General features: G+C 37.2%; 1 long non-coding RNA gene across 4 annotated transcripts in view; it reads left to right on the forward strand.

Annotated features, from left to right (window-relative positions):
* Positions 1-26835, forward strand: part of LOC143662555 (uncharacterized) — a 256405-nt gene that overhangs the window by 206757 nt on the left and 22813 nt on the right. For all 4 annotated transcript variants that reach the window (XR_013165410.1, XR_013165420.1, XR_013165427.1 and 1 more), the window contains one exon: positions 23239-23347. This is a non-coding gene — a long non-coding RNA (uncharacterized LOC143662555). The remainder of the gene's footprint in view (positions 1-23238; positions 23348-26835) is intronic.

The raw sequence follows: 26835 nt of genomic DNA on the forward strand, positions 1-26835 counted from the left end.
CAACATGCAAGAACAGATGGGTAATATAAGCCCAGAAATGGAAGCTATAAAGGCAAATCAAAAGGAAACACTAAAAATCAGACACTGTAAGAGAAATGAGGAATACCTTTGATGGGTTCATTAGTAGAGGGTACACAGCCAATGAAAAAATCAATGAACTTTAAGATATGTCAATAGGAATTTCCTAAAATGAAATTCAGAGAGAACAGAGATGAAAAACTAGAACAGAATATCCAAGAACTGTGAGGCAATTTCAAAAAGTCTGTCATATGCATAATTAGAATGCTAGAAAGGGAAGAAAGTAAGAGTGGGCAGAGATATATTTGAATATTGGTAGAGAACTTTCCAAAATTTATAAATGACCCCAAACTATAGATCCAGGAAGCTCAAAGAACACCAGGAAGGATATTAATAAATTTAAAAAACTACATCTAGGAACATAATAAATTTTAAAAACTATATCTAGGAATAAATTTTAAAAACTACACCTAGGAATATGATGTTCAGTCTGCAGAAAACCAAAGACAAAGAAAAAATCCTAAAAGGAGCCAGGATAAACCCCTTACCTACAGAGAAACAAAGATGAGATTTATAATGGAGTTCTAGTTAGAATTCATGTAAGCAAAGAGAAAAGAGGAGTGAGATATCTAAAGTGTTGAAAGAAAAAAGCCACCAACCTAGAATTCTATATCCAGTGAAAATATTCTTCAAAAATGAAGGTGAGGGGCAGTGCGATGGTGGCTCAGTGGCAGAATTCTTGCCTGCCATGCCGGAGACCTAAGTTCGATTCCCAGTGCCTGCCCATGAAAAAAATAAATAAATAAATAAAATAAAGGCAAGTAGTTCTAAGAAGATGGCAGAATAGGATCAGCAGAACTCACTTCTCCATCATAAATCACTAGAGGACCTGGAGAAAACTACCAAAGCAGCACTTCTGCAATCTGATTGACCAGAGAAGAGGATCTGCATTATATAAGGAAGACCCAGATGGAAAAGTGGAAAAACTACAACTGAGAAATTGGGGTGAGTGTATTCAATTGCGACCATCCTTAAATCTGTCCCTGGCCAACATTTGGATTAGGCAGCTGAGAAGTGGCACACCTCTGCTTCAGAGAAGTGGGAGAGGCATTCCTCTCAGTCCTGCAGCCCAATATTCCCAGAAGCCAGTAAACTCATTTTATCCATGGGCTGAGATCCTGCAATAATGCCAAGTGCTTTCTCCCCATACCTATGGCAAGCTGCTATGTGCACCTGGACTTCAGGTAGTCAGGAAGTCCTCCCCTTGGGAAGACAGGGGGATGCAGAACAGAATTGATCTGACTGTTGGGTGAAGAGAGAGACACATGGTCCTGCTGCCTCAGTCCTTTCTGCACAAGGGCTCAGGGCACTCACTGGGTACATGAGCAGAGGAGCAGTCTGCCTTGCAATGCCAGGCACCCTTCCTTCACTCTCAAGGCAGTCTTGTGGTCAGTGAAAAGCAGAACACATCTGGACCAGTCGCTGGCTGGTGAAGTTAAACCTCTCAGTCCTGCAGCCTGGAGTCTTTCCAAACAGGAGTCTGGAAGTCACCAGACCCATCACACCTACAAGCTGGAGTCTTCAACATGGTGCACAGTGCACATACCCTATCCCAGGAGCTGCTTCTAGCATGCCCGAGGGCCAGCATCCTTGACTGGATTGTTGTCTGGTCTGGTCCCTGCCCAAGGGACTGCCATCCTCAGGGAGAGGTGGTGTTGTGGGGGAGAAGTGGCCCAAGGCCACCATCTGCTGGGAAGACTAGGAATGTACCATCTGGTAAGCTCCTTTTCTGCCCAGCCTCTAAAACACTTCTGCAAAGGGCTGCAGCCCCCTGAGTTCATCTCTGGCTTTGATTTGGCTGGGAATTACTGACAAACCAAGTGTCAAAGGAGACCTTCAATGCAAACCTAAGCAAAAACAAAATAGGAGATAAGCAAAGGAAAGCAACTTTAAAATAACTTGATCAAGATAATCAAATGCCAAGAAACCAGCAAACAATCACAGACCACTTAAAGAAACATGAAGATTTGGTCAAGCCAAATGATCAAATTAGAAAGCCAGAGGTGACACAGAATCTGGAACAACTAATCAAAGATGTGCAAATAAATCTCCTAAATAACTTCAGTGAGTTGGCTAAAGAGATAAAAGATAGCAAGAAGACACTAGAAGAGCATAGAGAAGAATTTGAAAGAATAAATAGAAATAATAACAGATCTTATAAAATGAAAGATACTGTTGATCAAATTAAAAATATATTAGGGGTGGGCCATAGTGGTTCAGCTGGCAGAGTTCTCGCCTGCCATGCCAGAGACCCAGGTTTAATTCCCAGTGCCTGCTCATGCAAAAAATAAAATATATATATATATATATAAGACATTCACAACAGCAAATTTGAGGAAGCAGAAGAAATAATAAGTGAGCATGAGGACAGAGAAACTGAATTTGAATGCATAAAAGAACTAATGGTAAAAAAAGATGAAAAATTTGAATTGGATCTCAGTGTAATGAGGCATGGGCAACATGAGGCATAAGAAGAGATAATTAAATAAAACTTCCCAACCCTTATGAAATACATAAATATGCAAATCAAAAAGCCCAATGAACTCCAAACAGAATAAATCCAAATAGACCTACTCCAAGACACATATTAATCAGACTGACAAATCCTGAAGAGGAGAGAGTCCTGAAATCAGCAATAGAAAAGCAATTTACCACATACAAGGAAAGTCACATAAGATTAGGCATTGCTTATTCATTGGGCCCCATGTAGGTGTAAGGGCACTTGTATGATGTATTTAAGATTCTGAAAGAGAAAAATTGTCAGCCAAGAATTCTTTATCCAGCAGATCTGTCTTTCAAAAGAGAGGGAGAGGTTAAAATTTTCACAAGTGAACAAAATGCTGAGAGAATTTTTTTAAGAGGAGGTCTGGCCTGCAAGAAATACTAAAGGGAATTCTGTCAACTGAAAAATAGACAAGAGAGAGAGAAAGATTTAAAATTAATAGACAGGAGAGAGAGATTTGAAAAAGAGTGTAGAAAGAATGATTATCAGTAAGGGTAACTAAAAGGATAAAAAGAGAGAAAAATATTATATATGGCAAATAAAAGCCAAGGGATAAAATGGTTAAAGTAAGGACTACTTTTACAGTAATAACATTGGATGTTAATGGATTAAACTTCCCAATAAAAAGACAGATTAGCAGAATGGATAAAAAATGATCCATCTATTTACAAGAGACTCACTTTAGATCCAAAGATACAAATAGGTTGAAAATAATTGGTTGGAAAAACATATTCCATGCATGCAATTAACAGTAACAACAACGAAAAAGCAGGAGTAGCTATACTAATATCAGTTAAAATAGACTTTAAATACAAAGATGTTATAAGAGAAAAGGAAGAACAATATACAAATAAAAAAAGTGATTCACCACAAAGAAATAATAACTATAAATGTTTATGCACCCAGTACATAAGGCAAACACTGACAAAACTGATGGAAGCAATAGATGTTTCTACATTAATAATGAAAGATTTTAACACACCACTCTCTTCAATAGATAGATCAACTAGACAGAGGATCAATAAGGAAATGTGAACCTAAACAACACGATAAGTGAATTAGACCTAACTAACATATATAGATCATTGCATACCCAAATAGCAGGATATACATTCTTCCCAAGTGCTCATGGCACAGTCTCTAGGATAGATCATATGCTGGGGTACAAAACAGGTCTTAATAATTTAAAAAATATTGAAATTATTCAAAAGCAAGATCTCTGATCACAATGGAATGAAGTTGTGAATCAATAACCAGCAAAGAACTGGAACTTACACAAACATATGGAGGTAAGCAGCACATTCTTAAAAAATCAGTGGGTCAAAGAAAAAAATTGCAAGTTAAATCAGTATCTGGAGATGAATGAAAATGAGAATACAGCATATCAAAAAGTATGGAATGCAGCAAAGTTAATGCTGAGAGAGAAATTTATAGCTCTAAATGCCTATATTAAAAAGGAACAGAGAGATAAACTCAATAACTGACCAACTGAAGAAACTAGAGAAAGAGCAGCAAACTACCCCTAAAAGAAGTAGAAGAAAAGAAGTAACAAAGATTAAAATGGAAGTAAATGAATTGGAGAAAAAAACAATAGAAAGAATCAATAAAACCAAAGGTTGGTTCTTTGAGAAGATCAACAAGATTGGCAAACCCTTATTTAGTCTGACAAAGTCAAAATGAGAGAAGCAGCAAATGAATACAATAAGAAATGAAAGGAGGATCATTACCATGGACCCCAAGGAAATGAAAAATCACAAGAGGATACTATATATGGCATACAACTGCATGCCAACAAATGAGACAACTTAGATGAAATGAACAATTTCTTAGAAACACATGAACATCCTATACTGACTTAAGAAATAGAAGACCTCAACAAACTATCACACATGAAGAGATTCAATCAGTCGTCAAAACCCTCCAGACAAAGAAACACCCCGGCCAGATGGCTTTATGGAGGAATTTTATCAAACATTCCAAGAAGAATTAACATCACTTCTGCTCAAACTCTTCCAAAAAATTGAAGAAAAGGGAACACTACCTAACACATTAAGCAAATATCACACTAATTGCAAAACCTCATAAAGATCCTACAAGAAAGGAAAACTATAGGCCAATCTCCCTAATGAAATATAGATATAAAAATTATCAGTAAAATACGTGCAAACTGAATCCATCAGCACAATAAAAGAATTACACACCACAACCAAGTGGGTTTATTCTAGGCATGCAAGGGTGATTCAACACAAAGAAATCAATTAATGTAATGCAACACTTTAACAAATTGAAAGGGAAAACTCAAATGATCATCTCAATTGATGCTGAAAAGGCATTCAACAAAATGCAGTATCTTTTCCTGATAAAAACACTTCAATAGGTGTGAATCAAAGGAAAGTTCCTCAATATGATAAAAGACATATATGAAAAACCCACAGCCAGCACCATACTCAATGTTAAGAGACAAAAGGCCTTACCTCTAAGATCAGGAATGAGATAAGAATGCCCACTGTCATGACTGTTATTTAACATTGTGCTATATGTTCTAATGAGAGAAATTAGGTAATAAATAAATAAATGGCATACAAATTGGAAAGGAAGAAGTAAAACTTTCATTATTTGCAGACAACATGATCCTGTACTTGGTAAATCCTGAGAAAGCTACAACATAGCTACTTGAGCTAATAAACAAATTCAGCAAATTGGTGGGATACAAGACCGATGTGCAAAAATCAGTAGTGTTTCCATACACTGCGAATGAGCTAACTGTGATGGCAATTAAGAAAAAAACACATTCACAATAGCAACCAGAAAAATCAAGTACCTAGGATAAACTTAACCAAGGATGTAAAGGACCTGTACTCGGAAAACTGCAAAGCACTGTTTAACAAAATCAAAGGAGACTTAAATAGGAGGGAAGACATTCTGTGATCATGTATAGGAAGGCTAAATGTTGTTAAGAGTCAATTCTTCCCAAATTGTTCTACCAATTCAATGCATTATATAACTCAAAATTCCAAAAACCTACTTCGCAGAATTGGAAAAGTTAGTTATCATATTTATTTGGAAGGGAAAGGGGTCTTAAATAGCAAAAAACATTCTGAATAAGAAGAATGAAGTGGTAGGACTTAATCTTCCTGACATATAAATTCACAGTGGTCTACACAGCATGGTAGTGGCAGAAAGAAAGACATATTGACAATGGAATCAAGTTGAGAGTTCAGAAATAGACCCTCAGATTTATGGTCAATTGATTTTTGACAAGGCCCCAAAATCCACTGAACTGGGACAGAATAATTGCTTCAATAAATTCTGCTGGGAGAACTGGATATCCATATCCAAAGTAATGAAAGAGAACCACTACCTCACACCTTATATATAAATTAACTCAAAGTGGATCAAAGACCTAAATATAAGAGCCCAGTACCATAAAACTCCTAGAAGAAAATGTGGGATACATCTTCAAGATTTAGTGATAGGAGGCAGCTTCTTAGCTAAACCCTACCCTAACGCTTTTTGCTTCCACAGCACAAGCAATGGGAAAAAAAGTAGATGAATGGTAACTCTTCAAGACTGAATGCTTCTGTGTGTCAAGCGACTTTGTCAAATGGTCAAAAAAGGCAGCCAACTCAATGGAAGAGAATATTTGTTAACCATATATATGATAAGGGTTTGATACCTAGTATATATAAAGAAATTCAACAACTCAATAATAAAAGGACAATTATAAAATAGGCAAAAGGTGTGAATAGACATTTCTACAAATAGAAAATAGAAATGTGCTAAAAACACATGAAAAGATATTCATCTTGATTAGCTATTAGGAGAAAGCAAATCAAAACTAAAATGAGGGATGGTGTGATGGTGGTCCAGTGGCAGAAATCTTGCCTGCCATGCTGGAGACCCAGATTCAATTCCTGGTGCCTGCCCTTGCAAAAAAAAAAAAAAAAAAATTGCAATGAGATATCATCTCATACCTATAAGAATGGCCTCTATTAATCAAACAAGAAAGTATAAGTGTTGGAGAGGATAATTCACTGCTGGTGTAAAATGGTACTGCTGATATGGAAGACAGTTCGGTGGTTCCTCAGAAAACTAAATATTGAGTTGCGCTATGACCTAGCAATACCACTACTCAGTATATACTCAGAAGATCTGAAAGTAGGGACGTGAACAGCCATTTGCACACTGATGCTTATAGTGGCATTGTTCAAAATTACCAAAAGATGGGAAGCAATCCAAATACCTATCAACAGATGAATGGAGAAACAGAATGTGATATACACAGAAGGATGGAATATTGTGCAGCTGTAAGAAGAAATGAGGTCCTGAAGCATGTGACAACATGGCTGAATCTTGAGGACATAATGCTGAGTTAAATAAGTCAGACACAAAAAGACAGTTATTGTATCATTTCACTAATAGGAACGAACTATAACATGTAAACTCAGAGTCTTAAAATATAAAATATAGGATACTGGAGATAGAAAGATGGTAGAAAAGAGAGAGCAGTTACTTAATATGTTCGGAATATATAACAGTTGAACTTGAAATGTTTGGGAATAGATATGGGGTGAGTGCAGCTTATTATTGGGAATATAAGGAATAGTGCTGTATTGTAGGTGAATTTGGTTGGAAGGGCTTGTTTAGAGTCATGTATCATCCCCAATTAACACTACAAATATAAATAGGTTCTTCCGTGAACTACTGCAAATGTACAACAATCATACAAGAGTTAATAATAGAGAGGTATGCGGGAAAAAAATACCTATTACAAGCCACAGACTATAGTTTGTAGTAATACCTTAAAATTCCTTCATCGCAGTAACACAGTAAAGTTATATAACTGTAACTTCATCACAGTAAAATTCCTTCATCACGGTAAAATTCCTTCATCACAGTATTGACCCCAATACTGGGGGGTCAATAATAAGGGGGGATAAGGGGTATGGGGTATTTGGGGTTTTCTTTTTGTGTGTTTATCTGGCAATTTTCTTTTTGGAACAATGAAAATCGTCTAAAACTGGTGTAATGATGATTGCACAACTATGTGATGATACTGTGAGATTTTGATTATGTACTTTGATAGAATACATAATAAATGACTATATCTCAATAAAATCTGGAAAAAATGAAGGAGAAATTAATATTCTTCCAGAAAAAAAACACTGAAGTAATGCATCTCTAGGTGATCTGCCTTGAAAGTTATGTTAAAAAGTTCTTCAGAGAGATGGAAAAAGGGCAGGAAATGAGATCTGCAGAAAGGAAGTCTTAGGGAAGAAATAAATGAAGATAAAAAGAAATCTTTTACTTTTACTTTTCTTAATTGACCTAAAATGACATCTCATGCTTCCTTATATCTTTGTTAACTTCTTAGTTCTATATCCTCTCTTCTAAATGAATTATAAAATCTCTAACATCTATGTTCTTATTCATTATTGTATCCCATGAGCATTTAGCCCAGAGCTTGCATATAGTAGGTGCTCAATAAATGTTTGTTGACTGTTGTATGACAATGCCAATATTTAATTCATGACATGATGTAATTCAGAGTAGAGAGCCAGGTACATTACAAGTGCCCCAGTAGATCTTGCTGTTGAAGTATGAATCAATGGGGGCTTCTTCAAGGAAAGACTAACACAGAAAGGTGATCATCTCTAAATCAAATCAGAAGGCATGAAAGAAGTGAATTAACACATCTGAAAATGTTCAGCTGAATAACTTGCAACAGAAACTTTAAAAGTTTTGGTTGAGTGAAGAACTGTTTAAGTGGTCCCTTCTCTCTGACCCTTTCCGCTTGTCACCATGAAGGAGGCATGAGCGTCATCACACTCCATCTGTGCCAACTCCCCGTGCCTTTCTTTGCCTGTGTCTGCTGTGCCACTCCGTGGTCTTCCCACAGTTTCAGATGTGGGAACCGGGTGATTGACAAGCCACATCTTTATGTGAGGTAGGCTGTCAGCATTTCAGGCATCATCTATGAATGAATTGGCAGTTCTCATGATTAGGAAATTATGATTCATAGGATTGCAGGGAGGACTTCAGAATCTGCATCTTTTTAGCAAGTGAGTCAAATAATTCTTATGTTCGCCCACATTTGGGCAATATTGTACTAATAGGAGGTGTTGGTGAAAGAACACCCTTGCTAGAATAATCACCAGGTAGGTGCAGGCTGCTTGGATCACCTATTCTTCCTGCACTCTGTTGTCTTTTCAGCTGCCATAATCACCAGTCACAGCATTGATGATTAGGAGGCACATAATTGGCACGTTGACATCATGTTGCTGCCCTGGGTCCATCTGCTGGTTTGACCACAGTTAGACTTAAATGCCTATTTCATTCTTTTTTTCAGCTACTGCCAAAAATTGTGTTCTCTCAGTCTTACAAGATTTTCTTCCAAAGTCTTTATGGGCCTATGGCCTATGGTGAGAAAGTTTAGTCCCACTTTCCTCCTGGTCACTGTAGTTCATGGCTGAGACCAAACATTTATCAAGTGTAGCTTGAAATACAGTGCTTTTATATCTGTGTCAGTGTCGTAGGTTGAAATGCATTCAAAAGATACAGTCAAGTCCTAACCGCTGGTCCTGTCAATGTGAGCTAATCGAGATGGGATCCTTGAAGGATCTTTGTTAAGATGAAGCCAAATTGGAGTATTATGGGCCCCTATCCAATGTGACTGGTCTCCTAAGAAGAGGACATTGAGGCACAGAAGCAAACGACCTCTAGAGAGAAGACGGCCGTGAGAAGATGGAGGAGACAGAGATTGAAGTGACTCACCTACAAACCAAGGAACCCCGAGCATTGCTGGCAAATACCAGAAGTTAGAAAAGGCTAAGATGGATTCTCCCCCCAGGATTCAGAGGGAGTGTGTTCCTGCCAACACCTTAACTTTGGATTTCCACCTTCCAGACCTGTGAGACAATAAATTCCTGTTGCTTTAAGCCACCCTGTTTGTGGCGCTTTGTTGCTGTGGTCCTAGGAAGCTGAGACAGATCACTATCTTTTTTTTCACTACCGATCTACAGATTTGGGTTATACCACCTGACCTTTCCACAGGCTGACCTGAAAATTTAACCAACATTTCTTACCTTGTTTCTGAAGGAACGCTTTATCTAAGTTCCAACAGATTTACAAATTAACTTTTGAAACAGAGCCCCATTGTAAACTGGGAACTCTGTATTTACCAACCCCAGGGTATGCAGATAAGAAAGAACATGAGGCAAACGCAGGGCCCAACATTCAATCAATGAGAAAACATACACTTGGCAAATCTCTATCCCCAGGGACTCCACCCTCCATATCATGGCTGGGAAAGGAAGCAGGAAGCAGTATCCTTCAAGGACGCACTGAGGCCGTCTGGGGAAGAGTGACACAGCTGTCATTAAGAGGGAGGCAAAGACAGCTGACAGGAGGGGCTGGTGGCCAGCAATCAGCCATCGAGCAGCTTGGTTTCAACAAAAAAGTCACGTTGATCCTGCAGCAAGCACAGAGAGCCATGAGTGGCTGGGAGTGGTGACAGTTCTCAAACAAAGGGTGGATAATGACTAAGTCAGTGTGAGGGGGACATCGGTCATCAAGCAACTTTTTTAGAAGCAATTCTTTATATAGGAAGAAATAGCATTAGCTGCTCAGGGGCCTAGCAGTAGAAGAAATGACTTTATGCCCTCTGATTTCAAATATATATATATATAAAAGGAAGAATAATTTAGGATTCACTGCCCCTTTTGTAGCTATGCAAGTTACAAATTACAGTGTTACAATATGTGGCTGTTTAACTTCCCAGTGGACCTTGTTCTTCATGTGTATACTTATCCAATTGTCTGATTCACTTAAGTTTGTAACTACAGGGTCTTGTTCTGGGATTTGGAAATGAATAGCTCTAAAAAGTCAAAGCAACAATCAATTCTTTAAAACCCAGATTTTCCCTGCATGGAGTCATACAAGGATAGCTGTATGATTATCCAAAACAGCACTGACCTAGAGACAAAAGATCTTGGTGAATCCCTACAGCAATGGGAGTCAGGGGTTTTTCTTTGCTTTGTGTGGTCCTCGGGCTTTCAGAGAAGACCTTCTCAGGGCAATACTGACCTTACGTGCTTTGGCAAAAGTGAGCTGGCCGATGCACAAAAGGAGTGAGTAGTGGGGTCTATTTTGGATGACAAGGTAGATAAGGATTATGAGTTTGTGTATAATAAAAATATCTCAGCTGACACTTTATTTCTGTCTTACAAAAGGGAGTTAACGCACTTAACGTGGAGCAGCCTTCTTTCCTGCTCAGGCATTGTGGAGGTTTGCCAGCCTCGGAACCTGATTTGTATTAGGTCTTAATAACTTTTAAGTCACTAGAAGAATGACAGAGCTTGTTCTTTCTCATTAGCTGCCTCTGTCTGTGCTAAGCATAATGACTGTCCTGAAGGACCCTGCAAGTGGGTCAATGCTCTCCTGTCACCATCTTCAAATTTTTAATATTTTTTTAACACAGGGCCCCATACTCTCATTTTGCACCAGGCCCTACAAATTCTGTAGCCAGCCCTGCTGTTGTCAATGCATTTCTTGTTTTTTTTTAAGAAAAGGAGATTTGATTAGGAGATTTTCCAGGTTAGAGGGTTTGGGGAAGGGGAAGGGCATGAAGAGAGAACTCGGAAGAGAACGAAACCAGGTAGCTAAAGGCAGTATTATTTCTGCCTAGTTCAGCTATCCCTAGGGCTGGCTTCTTCAATGCAGAAGTAATTTTTTAAAAAAGACACCAAGAGAAACTGTATATTGGCTCCTCATAGTAATTACTTCTCACTTTTTTGGTAATATATATTTCAGATTTATAACAGCATTGAATTTTATCTGATAATTGGATTATTAATTAGCCAGTAATGTCTGCATTCCGATGTCCTGATCAAGGCCACATAACATTTTGTGTATTGTGAGATACCGGCTGCAAACCGAGAGGTGTTTTTTAGAAATGGAAGTGATTTTGCATGGAGGACAGACACACAAAGGATGGGAAAATGACGGGAAAAGAAGAAGGGCTGAGGGAGGAGAAGAGTAAGAGAGGTAAGGGCAGGCAGAGAGAGAGCCCGAGTGGAAGTACATTTGAGCAGAGACCTGAGGGAGTGAGGAAGCAAGTACCTGAGAATAGAACAGGGAAGAGGCTGTGTGGGTGGAGTGTAGTGGGCAAGTGGAGATGGCAGGAAATGGAGTCTGAGAGGTATGTGGAGGGACCTGGTGGATTATGGAAAAGAGATGGGATTTTATTCTAACTTCAGTGTTGAGATATGTATTTTTAAATTATCAACTCTACTATAGACTGAAAAATGTCTCCCAAATATGTCAGCTTCTGCGCCCTATCATCTGTGATGATGGTTGAGCTCTTGTATCAGTTTAGCCATATTGTAGTGTCCAGTTGTGTGGACAAGCAAGCCCATTGGCCTGATGGTTCCTGTGAGGGCATTTCTTGGATTTAAATCATCAGTAAGTTGATTGCATCTATGGCTGTTTACATCTACAATAAATTTAGGAGCTTGCTTTCAACAATGAGAGACATCTCATCCAATCTGTTGAAAGCCTTAAAGGAAGAAGTGATGATTTCAGCAGTCAGAAAGCAGAATTACCATCACTACTTCATCCAGTCAGCTACTCCTGGGGAATTCATTGAAAACTTTCATTGCAATTCCCAGTTGTAGCCTGTCCTACAAAATTTGGACTTACCCATCCCCACAGATATCACAATTCCTATAAAAATCTTATAAAAAATCTCATAATATTTACATAATATATATGCATAATACATATGTGTGTGTGTGTGTATATATATATATATATATATATATCCTGTCAGTTCTGTTTCCCTAGGAAATCTTGTTTAATACACCTGTAAAAGTTACCTTTTCAGGAACAAGAGTCATTGCAAATATGACTAAATTAAGGTTCTTGAGATGGAGATTATCTTGCATTATCTAAGTGGGCCCTAAATGTCATGACAAGCTCTCTAAAGAGAGAGAGAGAGAAAGAGATGAGTTACAGACAGAGGAGTTAGAAGACGGTTGTGATCATGGAGAGTTTTCAGTGGTGCAGTCACAAGCCCCAAAATACTAGAAGCCACCAGAAACTGGAGGAGGCAAGAAAGGAATCTCCCCTAGAGCTTCTGGAGCAGGTGGGGCTCTACCAACACTTGATTTTGGACTTCTGTCCTCCAGAAATATGAGAGATAATAAACTTCTATTATCTTATACCATCCAGTTTGCAGTAATTTGTTACAGCAGGAGATACAGGAGACTAAGACATCAGCACATGGACAATATTTAATGGAATGTACTGATAAGATTGCCAAGGGAATGCATGTAGATCGAGAACAGAAGATGTAGGAAAGTGGACCCAGGGGCACTACAACATTTAAAAAAGGGAGAGGAGAGCTGAGGACAATCAGCAAATGACATTTATGTGTGTGACAACGTGGGTGCAGAATGCAAAATTGGTCAAATGGAATTAACTCGCCAAAACAGTGGTGACTGTGAAATCCTCTCTTCTGGGAAATTTCATTTGAATCAATTGCATGTCTATCCTAAAGGGCAGAGTCTTTCTACCTAGCTTTTGGATAGCAAAACTGTGGAGATAATTTAATTTAGATTTGTAACAAACTGATATGTGTATATGTGAACATATGCAAATACAAAAAACTTTATATAAAGTTTGATAGAAAAACAAAGCATAAGAAAAATGATTCATTATGCTTTGTTTGATCCTATTTCAGGAATTATAGTTTATAGAAGTATGTTTTAAAATACTGAGTTTAAGTCATAGCTTGAAATGGGAATTAGCATGATGTGGATCTGACAGCCCCAGTCCCATGCTTGTTAAAATCTGATTTATAATTGAGCAGACAGTAGTCTCGGACAAATTTAAGCTCCAGTGCAAAAATATGTGTCTTTTCTTCCTGAGTCAGTGGAGACTTCCTTAAACTTGGATGATACATTGCATCATTTTCAGTAACTTGAATTAATGCTTTCTTTGTACAAAATAAAATTAACTGATGAAATATGTGGCCCTTATAGGAAAGAATGTGCTGAAGATCAAAAATGTTATGAATTACATGATATCAAAATATCAATAATACTATGAAAAATGTAAATTAATAGAATGATCCTAAGTAAGAGTAAAATTGCTCCAGCCAAGAGGAGTAGATGGGATGATGAGAGCATTGGATGATACGTACAGATTTATGGTGCCAAAACCTAATGAAAAAAAGACACCATGGAGATTGGTCATTTGTATATGTTATAATTACAAAGTATTCTTTTTTCCTTTTTGCAACCTTTCCTCCATCCTTACTACTTCACTGTTTCTTTCTCCCAAAAGATCCTGTTAGCACGACAAACGAGGCAAGTCAATAACATCACCAAACAGACAGGATATATTGAGCCAATTCAAAGATGGGTGAACAACAGCTGTGGTCTTGGCTGTGAAATTAGTTCAGAGGTGGCTCTGTGCAGTAAAGTATCAGAGCACTTTCACTTACACTTTCCTATAAACACTGAAAAATGTGAACTTAGAAAAAAAACGATTTCCTTGGATTTTAGCATCTTAATCTGTGTAAATGTGTGCAAGAGAAAAGGGGAGAGAAAATAGATCTTGACTGTTCTAAAGATTTTAAAAGCAAGTAGCTGTGAGACAGAGTGACCTTTTATTACTTTTGAATTGAGGAGAGCTTCCTTTCTTTAAAGCTTCAATTATATTGCAGGGTTTTAAAAATGATTTTGGAAGATACCATGGTACCTTAAGCAATGAACCCAGACTAGGCTGTTTGATGTGCTGAACTGTGTACCATAAACCTCTGCAGTTTTACCAATCTGGCATCAGAAATTACTCAATTATAAATTTTAGCTTCGTTTTCCAAATGCAATTAGAATATATGGCTTATGGGAAATACTAGGTCGAACAAGTAAAAAAATAAAGAAGGTATACATAAATTATAGATTAATTTCCCTTGAAATTGTCTTAAAATTTAAAGGAAAATGTCAGTTTTATCAGATATTGACCCATTTATAATTATATTGTGGGTGCTCACATTTCAGGAAAGATTTACGTGTTTAAAAATTATGCCATGTTGTTGGTTCTGGAAAATTATTTTATGATGTGGAAAATTGTTCATAATAAAGTTGGAGTGGAAAAATAAGATGTAAAGCCATTACGTATTATATGAATCCAGTTTTATCTATATATATTTGTTTACATACATATATATACACACACAAACACTGAATAGATAGAAATAAAAATGTAAACAGTGATTATCTCTGAACACTGGAATTAGGAATGAATTTCTTTTTTTATGCCTTGCTTTTTGTTTTTACAAATTTTGTGATTTGGAAAAGCTGAAATTTATAAAAATATACACAGAAACACATAAACACACACACACACACTCAGCTCAGCATTAACTCCAGCTTTCATTTAGGGGCTCTTTCCAAACACATTATAGGAAAGTGGACTGTAATAATTTATCTGGGTGATTGGTGTTGAAGCAGCTGAGGTAGCTGGCTGAGAGGCAGGTTCCCAGGGAAAAAAGGAAGCTATGTAGAGAAAGAACCCCAGAAATATGCACAAAATCCCTTGAATATTTAGCTAAATCCTCAGTACAGCTTGTGTTTAAGGAAGAGATATAGTAGCAAACAGCTATTGGACCCTATTAACAGACAAAAATGATTATATAGTTTGGACAATTTGGGGAGATTCAAATCAGCCAGAGTGGAAATTTGAAGTCCCTATAAGGCTCTACTTTATGAATAGGGCTATGCCAGCCCTGTACATACCATAGCAAAGCTCCAAACCAAATTTAACAGGATCATGCACACCAGGACGAAAGATGTTCTTTAAAGGAAGACAACATAATACTGAAGCTCAATATTTAGCATATAATTAAAAATCACTATATACATTTATAAACAGAGAAAAGAAGTAAAGGGAAATATAGATACCATGAGTAAACATAGAGGAAATCCTAACCAAGTAATAGAAACTATTTCACTTGAAACTTCGGCATTCCAAAATTTAATATTTGAAATGAAAAATTTATTGGATGCATTTAGCAGAAAATGGAACACTGCTGAAGAGAAGATCAGTGAACTTGATGAAAGTTGTATCAGTCTGGGTCTAGTAAGGGGCCAAAAATCACACATTGATTTAAAGATGGGAAGTTAAATATAAATAATTAAATTGTGTTAGAAGAGTAACTATAAAATGTAGAAGAAAAGTAGACCCCTCCCAAGGCTGTGATTTAGACCTCTATGGAGAAGGTCTGTTTGCAGACCATTGGATGACAATGAAATTTGCTGGGTTTCTCAGGCTAAAGCTTCTCCATATTCACTGGGCAATCAAGAAGCAACCTTCTAGGGCATAGTGGGTAAGCAGGTGCTCAGAAGTAATCAGGTCATGACTGTGTGCATGAGGCCTTGAGTACACTGTGTCTGCCCTGGAAAGTCTGTGGGAGATAGACCTTTAAGGGATAGGTGAGCTAAAGCCAAGGGGTTGGTGTACAGAAGAAGTTGTGTTATTGCTGCACAATCTATATTAGGAGAGCCACAGAGAACAGACATTGAGAATTGTGGGGATGGAGAGAAAGCATGTTGCCCTTATGGCTGGAAGTCTTGGACCATGTTGTGAGGCCTTTGGGAAAATGATCTTCAAGCTGGGACAACTCTGCATAGTCACTAAGCGATGATACATTTTGAGCACTTGGCTAGGACTGAGAACCACTAGATACATACACATCTGCACCACTGACCAACCCACACAGCAGCCATAACAGCAAAAGCAGCCCTACTCCTTCTGCAATGTTCCCACAGTGTTCCCTGCAGAGAAGCTTGCTATCATGCTCACAATAAGTACAACCGCTTACAGTAATTTCATCCATTATTACAAAGCAGGTATTGAGAAGTGAGTTTGGAACCAGGAAACAAGAAGTTGTTCATTCTCTCAGAGGGCAACAGAAATTATACAAACTGAAGAGCAGAGAGAAAAACAAGAACACTTTCTCCTCTCAATATAGATGCAAAAATCTTCAAGAAAATACTTGCAAATTGAATCCAACTATACATTAAAAGAATTAAACACCATGATCAAATGCATTTTATCCACAAGGGTGGTTCAGCATAAGATAATCCATTAATGTAAATACCACATCAACAAATCAAATGGGAAAAAAACCCACATGATCATCCCAATTAACTCAGAAGAGGCATTTGGCAAAATACCACATTCTTTTTTTTAATTTAAATCTCTTAAAAATTAGGAATAAAAGGCAACTTCCTCAACATGATAAATGTCAAATATGAAAAACTGACAGCTAACATCATACTCAATGGTGAAAGACTGAAACTTTCCCTCTAATATCTGGAACAAGACAAGAATGTTCATTGCCACCATTGTTATTCAGCATTGTGCTAGAAATTCTAGCTAAAGCAGTTAGGCAATTAAAAGAAATGAAAGGTATACACATTGGAAGGCAAGAAACAAAACTTTCAGTATTTTCAGATGACATGGTCCTATAAAGAGCAAGTCCCAAAACCTCAACCACCAAGCTCCTGAGCTAATAAACAAAATCAGCAAAGTGATGGGATACAAGATCAATGTGCAAAATTAGTGCTGTTTCTACACACGAGTAATGGGCAACGTGAGGAGGAAATCAAGGAAAAAAATTCCATTTTCAGTGGCAACTAAAAGGAACAAATATCCAAGAACAAATGTAACCAAAGATACAAAGAACTTGTACACAGGAAACTACAAAACACTGCTGGCAGAAATAAAGGCCTAAATAAATGGAAGGACATTCTGTGTTCATGAATTAGAAGACTAAGCATCATTAAGATGTCACTTCTACCCAAATTGATTTAAAGATTCAACACTATCCCAATCAAAATTCCAACAGCCTACTTTGCAAAAATGGAAAAATTAATTATCATATTTATATGGAAGGGTAATTTGCTCTAAATAGCCAAAACCTACTGAAAACAGAACAAAGTTGGATTACTCATAGTTCCTGACTTTAAAGCATATTACAAAACTACAGTGGTCAAAACAGCACTGTACTGGCATCAAGTTAGTTTTATTGATGAATAAAGTCAAACTAAGAGTTCAGAAATAGAACCTCACATCTCTGGAAAACAGCTATTCAACAAGGCTGCCAAGTTCACTCAATTGGGACAGAATATCTCTTCAACAAATAGTGCTGGGTGAACTGGATATTCGTATGCAAAAGAATGAAAGAGGACCCCTAACTCACACTTTATACAAAATGAACTCAGAATGAATCAATGACCTAAATGTAAGAATCAGGTTATATATACATTAACAGTCTATACACCAGGACTGTAAGACTACTAGAAGAAACATAGGGAAACTTCTTCAGGATATTTCATTAGGCAATGGTTTCTTAGATTTTATACCCAAAGCACAAGTGACAAGAGAAAAAAACAGATAAATAGGACCTCATCAAAATCAAAAACTTTTGAGCATCAAAGGACTTTATCATAAAAGTTAAAAGAAAATCTACTCAAGGTGAGGAAATATTTGGAAGCCACATATCGGGTAAGGGCTTAATATCTAGAGTATATAAAGAAATCCTACAACTGAACAATAAAGAAGACCAATAACCCAATTTAAACTTGGGCAAAAAACTTGAGTGGACATTTCTCTGAAGAGAATATATAAATGACAAAAAAAAAAGAACTTGAAAAGACATTCAATATGACTAGCTATTAAAGAAATGCAAATCCAAACCATAATGAGATATAATTTCTCACCCACTAAATGGCTACTAGTAAAAAACAACAACAATAAAAGAAAATTATCAGTTTTGAAGAGTATGTGGAGAAATAAGAACATTCATTCACTGCTGGTGGGAATATAAAATTATGCAGCCACTGTACAAGATAGTTTTTCACTTCCTCAGAAAGCTTAGTATAGAGTCCCATATATGGAATTCCCTCAACTAGGTAGTTACCCCAAAGAACTGAAAGCAGGGACTTGCACAAGTATTTGCACAACAGTGTTCATAGAGGCATTTCCACAATTGCCAAAAGATGGAAGCAACCCAAGTGTCCATCAGTTGATGAACGGATAAAAAATGTGGTATATACATACAATGGAATATTATTCGGCCATAAAAAAGGATGAAATGCTGATACCCGCAAGACAGGATGAATCTTGAAGACATTATCTTGTGTGAAATAAGCCATACAGAAAAGGACAAACATTATATGATCTCACTGATATAAAGTAATTACAGCAAACAAATTCATAGAGTTAGATCTATAATATTGGTTATCAGAGGATAGGTTGGTGGTAGAAATTGGAAGTTAATGCTTAGTTTGTACAGAATTTCTATTTAGAATGATTGTAAACTTTTGGAATTAGATGATGATGATGAGAGCATTTCATTGTTAGTGTAATTAAAAATACTGAGTTACATACATGAATGTGGTTAAAGGGGGGAAATTTTAAGTTATATATATATGTTATTAGAATAAAAAATAGAAGATAGAACATGGTACTGCCTTACATAGTGAACCCTATTATAAATGGTTAATAGTAAAAGTTATGAAATGTTAATAGTAAATAGCTAATAGTAAAAGTGTGAAATATTATGTCATGAATTATAACAAATGAACCACACTAAGGTAAAGTGTTAATGCTAGGTATATGGGGAAAATAAATCTAATGTAAGCTGTGGACTATAGTTAGTATAACTTTACTATTCTTACTTCAATTGTAACAAATGTAACCCATAATGCAAAGTGTCAACAATAGCTGTATAAAGGAATATTGCATTTTTTACATTATTTTTATATACATCTACAACCTCTATAATTTACAAAAAAACTTAAATGCAAAATCAAAAATAAATAAATGGTCATAACAATGCTGAAAAAAGAATAGCAAGTTTGTAGTATCTAATCAAATTTCAAGAAATACTAAAAATTACAGTTATCTGATTGGAGGTGGGATAAGATGATGGATTAGTGAGGTGTGGAATTTAGTTCATCCTCCAGAGCAGCTAGTAAATAGCCAGGAACAGTACAGAACAACTGCTGGGCCTACATCAGTGATTGGACACATTGACGTTGTTATGTGCTTCCACTGAAGCCTTCAGCTGAATTATGCCAAAACTAAATGTCAACAGGTGGGCAGTATGGGGGAGGGATATGGATTTTTGTGGAAGAGGGGGAACGCTCTTCATATAGATTATGGTGCGAAGTCTGGTGAGTTTGATGTGTGAAGAAATTTTTAAAAATGAACTGAGAGAAACAAATGCTAAAAAAAATGCAGAGAAAGAGATGTACCTATTTACTGTTGTAGAGAAATGAGAAGTGCAGCCCCTTGGAGGGCAGTGTGGTACTTCAACATGAGGCCAGTTGTGGGTTTGCCATATGATCCTGCAACCCCTTTGCTGAGTATATACCTGGAAGAACTGAGTGGCGGACACAAATGGACGTTTGCACACTCGTGTTTATGGTGGCAGTGTTTGAGATTCACAATGAATGGAGATGGTCTAAGGGCACAACAACTGAGGAATGGAAGGGGGAACTGTGGTGTACACATACAATGGACTACTGAGCATCTGCAAGAAGGAATGAAGTTGAGAGGCATGCAATTAGGTGAAGGAAGTTTAAGGATATGTTGAATGAAATGTCAGGAACAAAAAGACAAATACTGTCATGCCTCACCCATATAGACGAACCGTAATATGAAAACTCAGTGAACTGAAGTTGAAAACGTGGGTTATCAGGTTGGGGCCTATTAGAAATGGTCCTAGATTCTAAGCTCTTACAGCAGTCACATATATTCAGGAGTTGTAACTGTTATTTCTAAATTCTGAGATACTGAGCTGTTTCCAGAGATGTTGGGTATTTATGCGACACTTGAGACTCAGAGTTAGAGCTCTGAAGCTATGAAAGTCAACAGTACCCTATAGGGGAACTGTTTAAAAAGTTGAAAAAGTGATCAGACTTTCAGTAGAGAGATGAAGGAAGCTGATCTGGACAGGACTAAGGTAGAGCAAATATAGGGTAAAGGATGATATTGTCCATATTTTAAAACTTCAACTTCTGTGTGAGACCAAAGAAAGAGATGTTTATTTGGTACAAAATTTATATTTTGGGTAATGCATTTCCTAATTTAACTTGTATGGTCAGTTTAGTTGAGCACCAAAAGTACGTGGAACCTTGAATAGGACGTGAGATCTTGTTGGTTTGTTCAGGTTGGTGAGATGCCCTTACATATCCCAGAATTATTTGGGCAGTGAAAAAAGATGTATTTGCAGAGTCCACTTGGGGCACTGGGGAGGAAAGAGGAAATATTCAACTTCCCCATTTGGAGAATTTTTGAGATTCTTGCAAGCAGTGGGACCAGCCAAATCAATAGGCCAAGCCCTCAATCTTGGGGTTCGCCCCTATGAAACATTCCTGCAAAGGACAGACTAAGCCTACTTAAAAGGAAGCCTAAGAGTCACCCCCAGAGAACCTCTTTTGTTACTCAGATATGGCCTCTCTCTCTAAGTCGACTCAGTAAGTGAACTCACTGTCCTCCCCACTACATGGGACATGACTCCCAGGGGTGTAAATCTCCCTGGCAACGTGGGACAGAACTCCCAGAACGAGCCAGGACCTGGCATAATGGGATTGAGAAAACCTTATTGACCAAAAGGGGAAAGAGAGAAATGAGACAAAGTAAAGTTTCAGTGGCTGAGAGACTTCAGAGTCAAGAAGTTATCCTGGAGGTTATTCTTATGCATTATTTAGATATCCTTTTTTTAGTTTATGGTGTATTGGAGTGGCTGTGGGGAAGTCTCTGAAACTATCGAGCTGTGTTCCAGTGGCCTTGATTCTTGAAGACGATTGTATAACGATATAGCTTTTACAGTGTGACTGTGAAAACTGTGTGTGATGCTTCTTTTATCCAGGGTATGGACAGATGAGTAAAAAAATATGGATAAGAATAAATAAATAATAGGGGGTATAATAGGTAAAATAAATTGGGTAGGTGGAAATACTAGTGGTCAATGACAGGGAGGGGTAAGTGGTATAGTATGTATGAGTGTTTTCATTTTTCTTTTTATTTCTTTTTCTGGAGTGATGCAAATGTTCTAAGAAATGATCATGGTGATGAATACACTACTATGTGATCATATTGTGAATTCTTGATTGTAAACCGTGTATGGAATGTAAGTATGTGAAGATGTGTCAATGAAAATATTGTTTTAAATAACTGTAAAAAATGTTGAGTTCTTATTTGTAGGTTTATTTCTTATGAGACATGGTTTAGCAATTTTGAAACTACTTTTTGCATGTTCTATACTTAAATAAATGAGCACATATATTAAAAACAATGAAAGATAAGTTTCTTACTGTTGGAGTATAGAGTTATCAGTATGAAAGCATAGAATGTGTTCAGTGGTTTTAAATTAGAATTGGAGGTATCAGTACCAACTCATAGCTTTATAGATATTAATATAGGTACATGTATGTGTTTCCTAAATTGCATACATTTCCTAAATCTTCCTAATAAGAATACCTGGAAGCAATGTACATACAATACTGAGATCTTGGCTTTTAAATAGCATTTTCTTCTAAAAGTCACCAGGTGGCCCTTGAATGAAAGGCTTATCCTATAGATTGGGTAAGGAAAGTACATGATGATTCTGGAACCTTTCTATTGCCACAGAATGCTGATAAATGATGGGGCAAATCAAAAGGACACAGCTCAGGTGCACAGGTAGTTTAGTGGTTAGAATGCCCGCCTTCCATGCTGGAGACCTGGGTTCGATTCCTGGACCATGCACCCCCCCCCAAAAAGACACAGCTGCAGTCAAAAGGAGCTCTCACTGGCCAGTTTGGGAACAAATTAATAATTCAAATAAATAATAATATAGATAGATTATAATTCATGGGAAAAAATCCATGAGTCCATTCTGATATACATAATAAATAAATGACTAAACAAACAAATTAGGCAAAGGGAGACATTGCAGTAAAATGCTGACTAGTAGACATTGAATAAATTATAGGTTTAGAGAATCATCAATTAATGCTTAAACAATTAGGTGAAAATTTGAAAAGGGATACGATTTTACATAGTCTCAAATTATCTCTCCACAAATTACTTATCATTTACCAAGGGAAAACAACAACTTTATAGGAGAGTAATCTGACAGTTGCCATTTTAACCAAGCAATCAAAGTTACTGTCACCAATATTATGACAAATTGACATCATATGCCTCCTGAAATTATTCACTTAGGAGGACACATCATTCTAGTGATAGTCATGACAAATATAAATATAATCATAATCTAGTACTTGAAAAATATCAGACAAACCCAATTTGAGGTATATTTTCTGGTATTTTTAAAAATATTAAGATCAAGAAAGACAAAGGCTGCAGAGCTATCCAGATTAAAGTGTTTAAAGGCACATGACAACTAACTGCAATGCATGGTCCTGGATGAAATCCTGAGATCCTAGATTGGGAAATGCATATACCATATATAGAGTATATACCCATAAAAGTAATTGGGACAATTGATAAATTTATATATAGACTGTCATTAAAAAATTTATTGTGTCAGTGTTAAATTTCCTGATTCTGATCATTGTATTTTCATTATATTATAGAATGTCCTTTTCCTTAGGAAGTCAATACTGAAATACTGAGGAAGGCAAAGGGGCTTGAAATTTCCAATTACTCTCGAATGGATAACATAAAGAAGATTATTGAATATGGGTAAGAATTATACAGGAGTTTCATGTGCTGTTCTTGTAAGCTTTTTAGGAGTCTGAAATTATAGCAAAATAACAGAGTTAAGGAAAAGATGGGGAAAAGACTTAAATAGACACTTGTCGGAGACTTATAAATACACAGGTTTGTCTCTGGGAGGAGTGCTGAAATGTTTGTTATGGGTTGGGGTAGTGCAGTGGTCTTTGTCACCAAAGGCAACTCTGTGAGGGACGCCAGGGTCACAGAGGGCTGTGGTCTGCCTCAGAATTGTATTTGGACTTCTAGTAAACTATACAAGGCTGTGGCTGCATGGTCTAAAATCATGAGTTTCAGTCCTGGTGTCTATGCATTTTCTTGGGAAATGATGGCACAGGTAGTAATTACTGGAAATTTTATTGATCTCTTTTTTTTTATTTGGAGCAGAAGTTTTTACTCTGTTAAAATCAATTACATAGAGAAAACAATTTAAAAATGGAAAAATGCTTGCTCTATGACATAGAGTAATTGAAAGGCAAGTACGTAATTCTTTAAAAGCTTAACCATATTAAAAAAGAATATGATGTTCTAGATTAATCAATAGAAATGCCAAATTTCATATAATCAGCAGGAATGGCAAGGCAGGAGGTCACCCATGGAAAACTAAACAAGCTCAACTCTATTCTTCACAGAAATTGATTTTAGAGAAAAAAAGAACTGCAGGGAAAAACCTAAATATGCAGAACTAGAGGAAATGATTCATCACATTACCAGAAAGATAAACTCTCCAAATCAAAATGGAATAGTCATCAAATTACCCATGGCTTTTCCAAATACAGCACTGGGCAGAGGAATCCCCATAAGGTGGGGTGTCCCCTCTAACCAGATTTCTTCACCTCTTCCTCCAATTCACGTCCTTTATTGCTGGTGTAATCAAGTGGACATTTCATGAGACAAAGATTTCCTTTTCCTCCTATTCCTCCAAAAAAACACAGGTGTGATGGGTTGAATTATGTACTCCAGCTTAGACACTTTCTTAGTCTTGACCCTGTAGGTATGAACCCATTGTAAATAACATTTCTAGAAATTATTCTTTTAGCTAAAGTGTGGCCTAGCTGAATGAAATCTGGCCTTAATCCAGACTGCTGAAATTCTTTATAAATTGAAGAAATTCAGACATAGTCAGAAAAAGAGAGGAGCAAGAAACTGGAAGTCAGGAGAACCTGGAAGAGAAAGGAGTGGACATTACCATACGGCGTGAGGCAGAAATATAAACCAAGGAACCAGGGGTTGCAGTAAGGCAACACCACGACACCTCCAACCCAGGGAGGAAACAAGCCTTCTAGCCTCTGAAACCACAAAACAATAGTTTTCTCTTGTTTAAGCCAACCTATTGTGTGGTATTTGCAATAGTCACCTAGAAAACCTGGGACAACAGATATGGATTACCTCGAGAACACTTTCTGCCAAGGGCCTAATTTTGGCCTAGGATGTATTGGTAGTAATAAAAAGTCCCTATCAATCAAGGAATTTTCCTTCCTCCCCCATATGCTAGTACCCCACCCCCACCCCACCCTTACAAACCACAAACAATAGTGAGCAACTTTCAGAGTTGATTCAGCTTCAAACAAAACTACCACTGAAGTCAAAACTTGAGACTTTTGTCTCTCTTCAAAAGAAATTTTGAATTCTCTCTCATTTTTAGCTTAGGAAATTATTTCTTAAAGAAGTATGTTTTTTGAAAGAGTAAAAGTTCCATACAGTGGGTCTATAAGTAATATTATCATATTGAAGATGAGCAAGATTGAAAGGGGTTGTACGGACCTACGTGTCCCACTGATTAACACTAGAAATATGAATTGGTTCTTGCAAGAATTACTTCAAAGATATAATTCTTGTACAAAGAGTGTTTAAGTCCAGGAAAAAACTGCTGTTGCATGCTATGAGCTATGTTCAAAAGGAAACCATCAGCACCACCACAGCAACAGCAGAGGTAAATAATGGAGGGAGGGACAAGCGATAAGAGGAGATTTAGATTTCCTATTCGGCAAGTGTGTGTTTATTGGTTTTCTTCCTCTTGGAAACAATGAAATTATCTAAAATTGAGAATGTTGATGGACTGTGGACTTTGGGGCCTCTACATTTTGCTCAGTGAATGCAGGTGGCTGAAGGATGCACTGACAAGAGAAATAGATTGGTGAATGATGGTGTTTACTTTTGAACGAAGGTTGTGTTGCTACAAAAAGGAACAAAGTCATGAGACATGCAAGGGTGTAAATGAACATGTGGGACATTTGGTGAGACAAAATAAAACAGAAACAAAAAAGACAAGAATGGTTTGGTCACCTTTAGAAAATGCTTATAAGAAAACAGGGGCCTAGATTGTGAGCTTTTAGAGCAGACACATTAAGTCCGCAGTGGTGATTATTATTTCTGGAATTTAAGAGGCTGTTTTATATATGTAACCTGATGTTTAGAGATAAGAATGAAGCTGAACAGGTTGGGGTTAAAGTAATTCAGAACATAGGAATTACTATGTTCATTACAATATGATGTAATGTACCACGACAATGGAAGAAAGGTTTATTTGGTCTGGAACTGAAATTTTCTGAAGTGCATAATCTAAGTCAATTTATCCACATAGTTCATTTGAACAATTAAAACAGGGAGCCCAGAATAAGAAAGAGGTCCTTTAATCCTGAGTTGATTATTGTAATGCCTGGATGCAGTAGACAATCAAAAAGTATTGGCAGAGTCCCCTGAGGGAATGGGAGAAAGAATATGGAACAATTAAACATTACCATTGGGGAATCCCCTGATACTGTGTCAGACTTTAGGGACACCCAAATCAATAGGCCATGCCCTCGATCATGAGGCTTACTCTTGTGAAGCTTATGTAGATAGTGGTGGAGAAGTTTAGCCTACCTATAGACATGCCTAACAGTTACTTCTGGAGGACCTCTTTTGTTGCTCAAATATGGCCTCACTTTCTCTAAACCCAACTCTGCAAGTGAAATCATTGCCCTCCCCTCCTACGTGGGACATGACATCAGGGGTGAAAGTTTCCCTAGCGATGGGGAGATGACGCCCGGGGGTAAATCCAGACCTGGCATTGTGGGAGGAACAATTCCATCCTGAGCAAAAGGGGGAAAAGAAGTGTAACTAATAAACTGTCTGCGGCAGGGAAAGTTCAAATAAAGTTAAGAGGTTACACTGGAGGTTGCTCTTACACATGCTTCAGTTAGACCTTCTTACCTTTCATAACCTGCCAACCCCCAATCAGGACCATTGCATCCAATTCTAAAGAACACCTAGGGCATTATATAAGATTCCACAAAAGTTTCATGCACTAGAGTAACTTTCCAGAAACGTACAACCATCAGATGGGTCCCTGGGCCAGATAAGTCCTGAAATCTAGCCCACCCTCTCCAGAACATCAGATAGTTCCATCTCCCAACCCCAAATTGGTGACAGACCCTTCCAATACGAAAAATTTAGAATGACCATATTCCAAACAC

This window comes from Tamandua tetradactyla, chromosome 2 (genome assembly GCF_023851605.1).
Source record: "Tamandua tetradactyla isolate mTamTet1 chromosome 2, mTamTet1.pri, whole genome shotgun sequence".
NCBI lineage: Eukaryota > Metazoa > Chordata > Mammalia > Pilosa > Myrmecophagidae > Tamandua > Tamandua tetradactyla.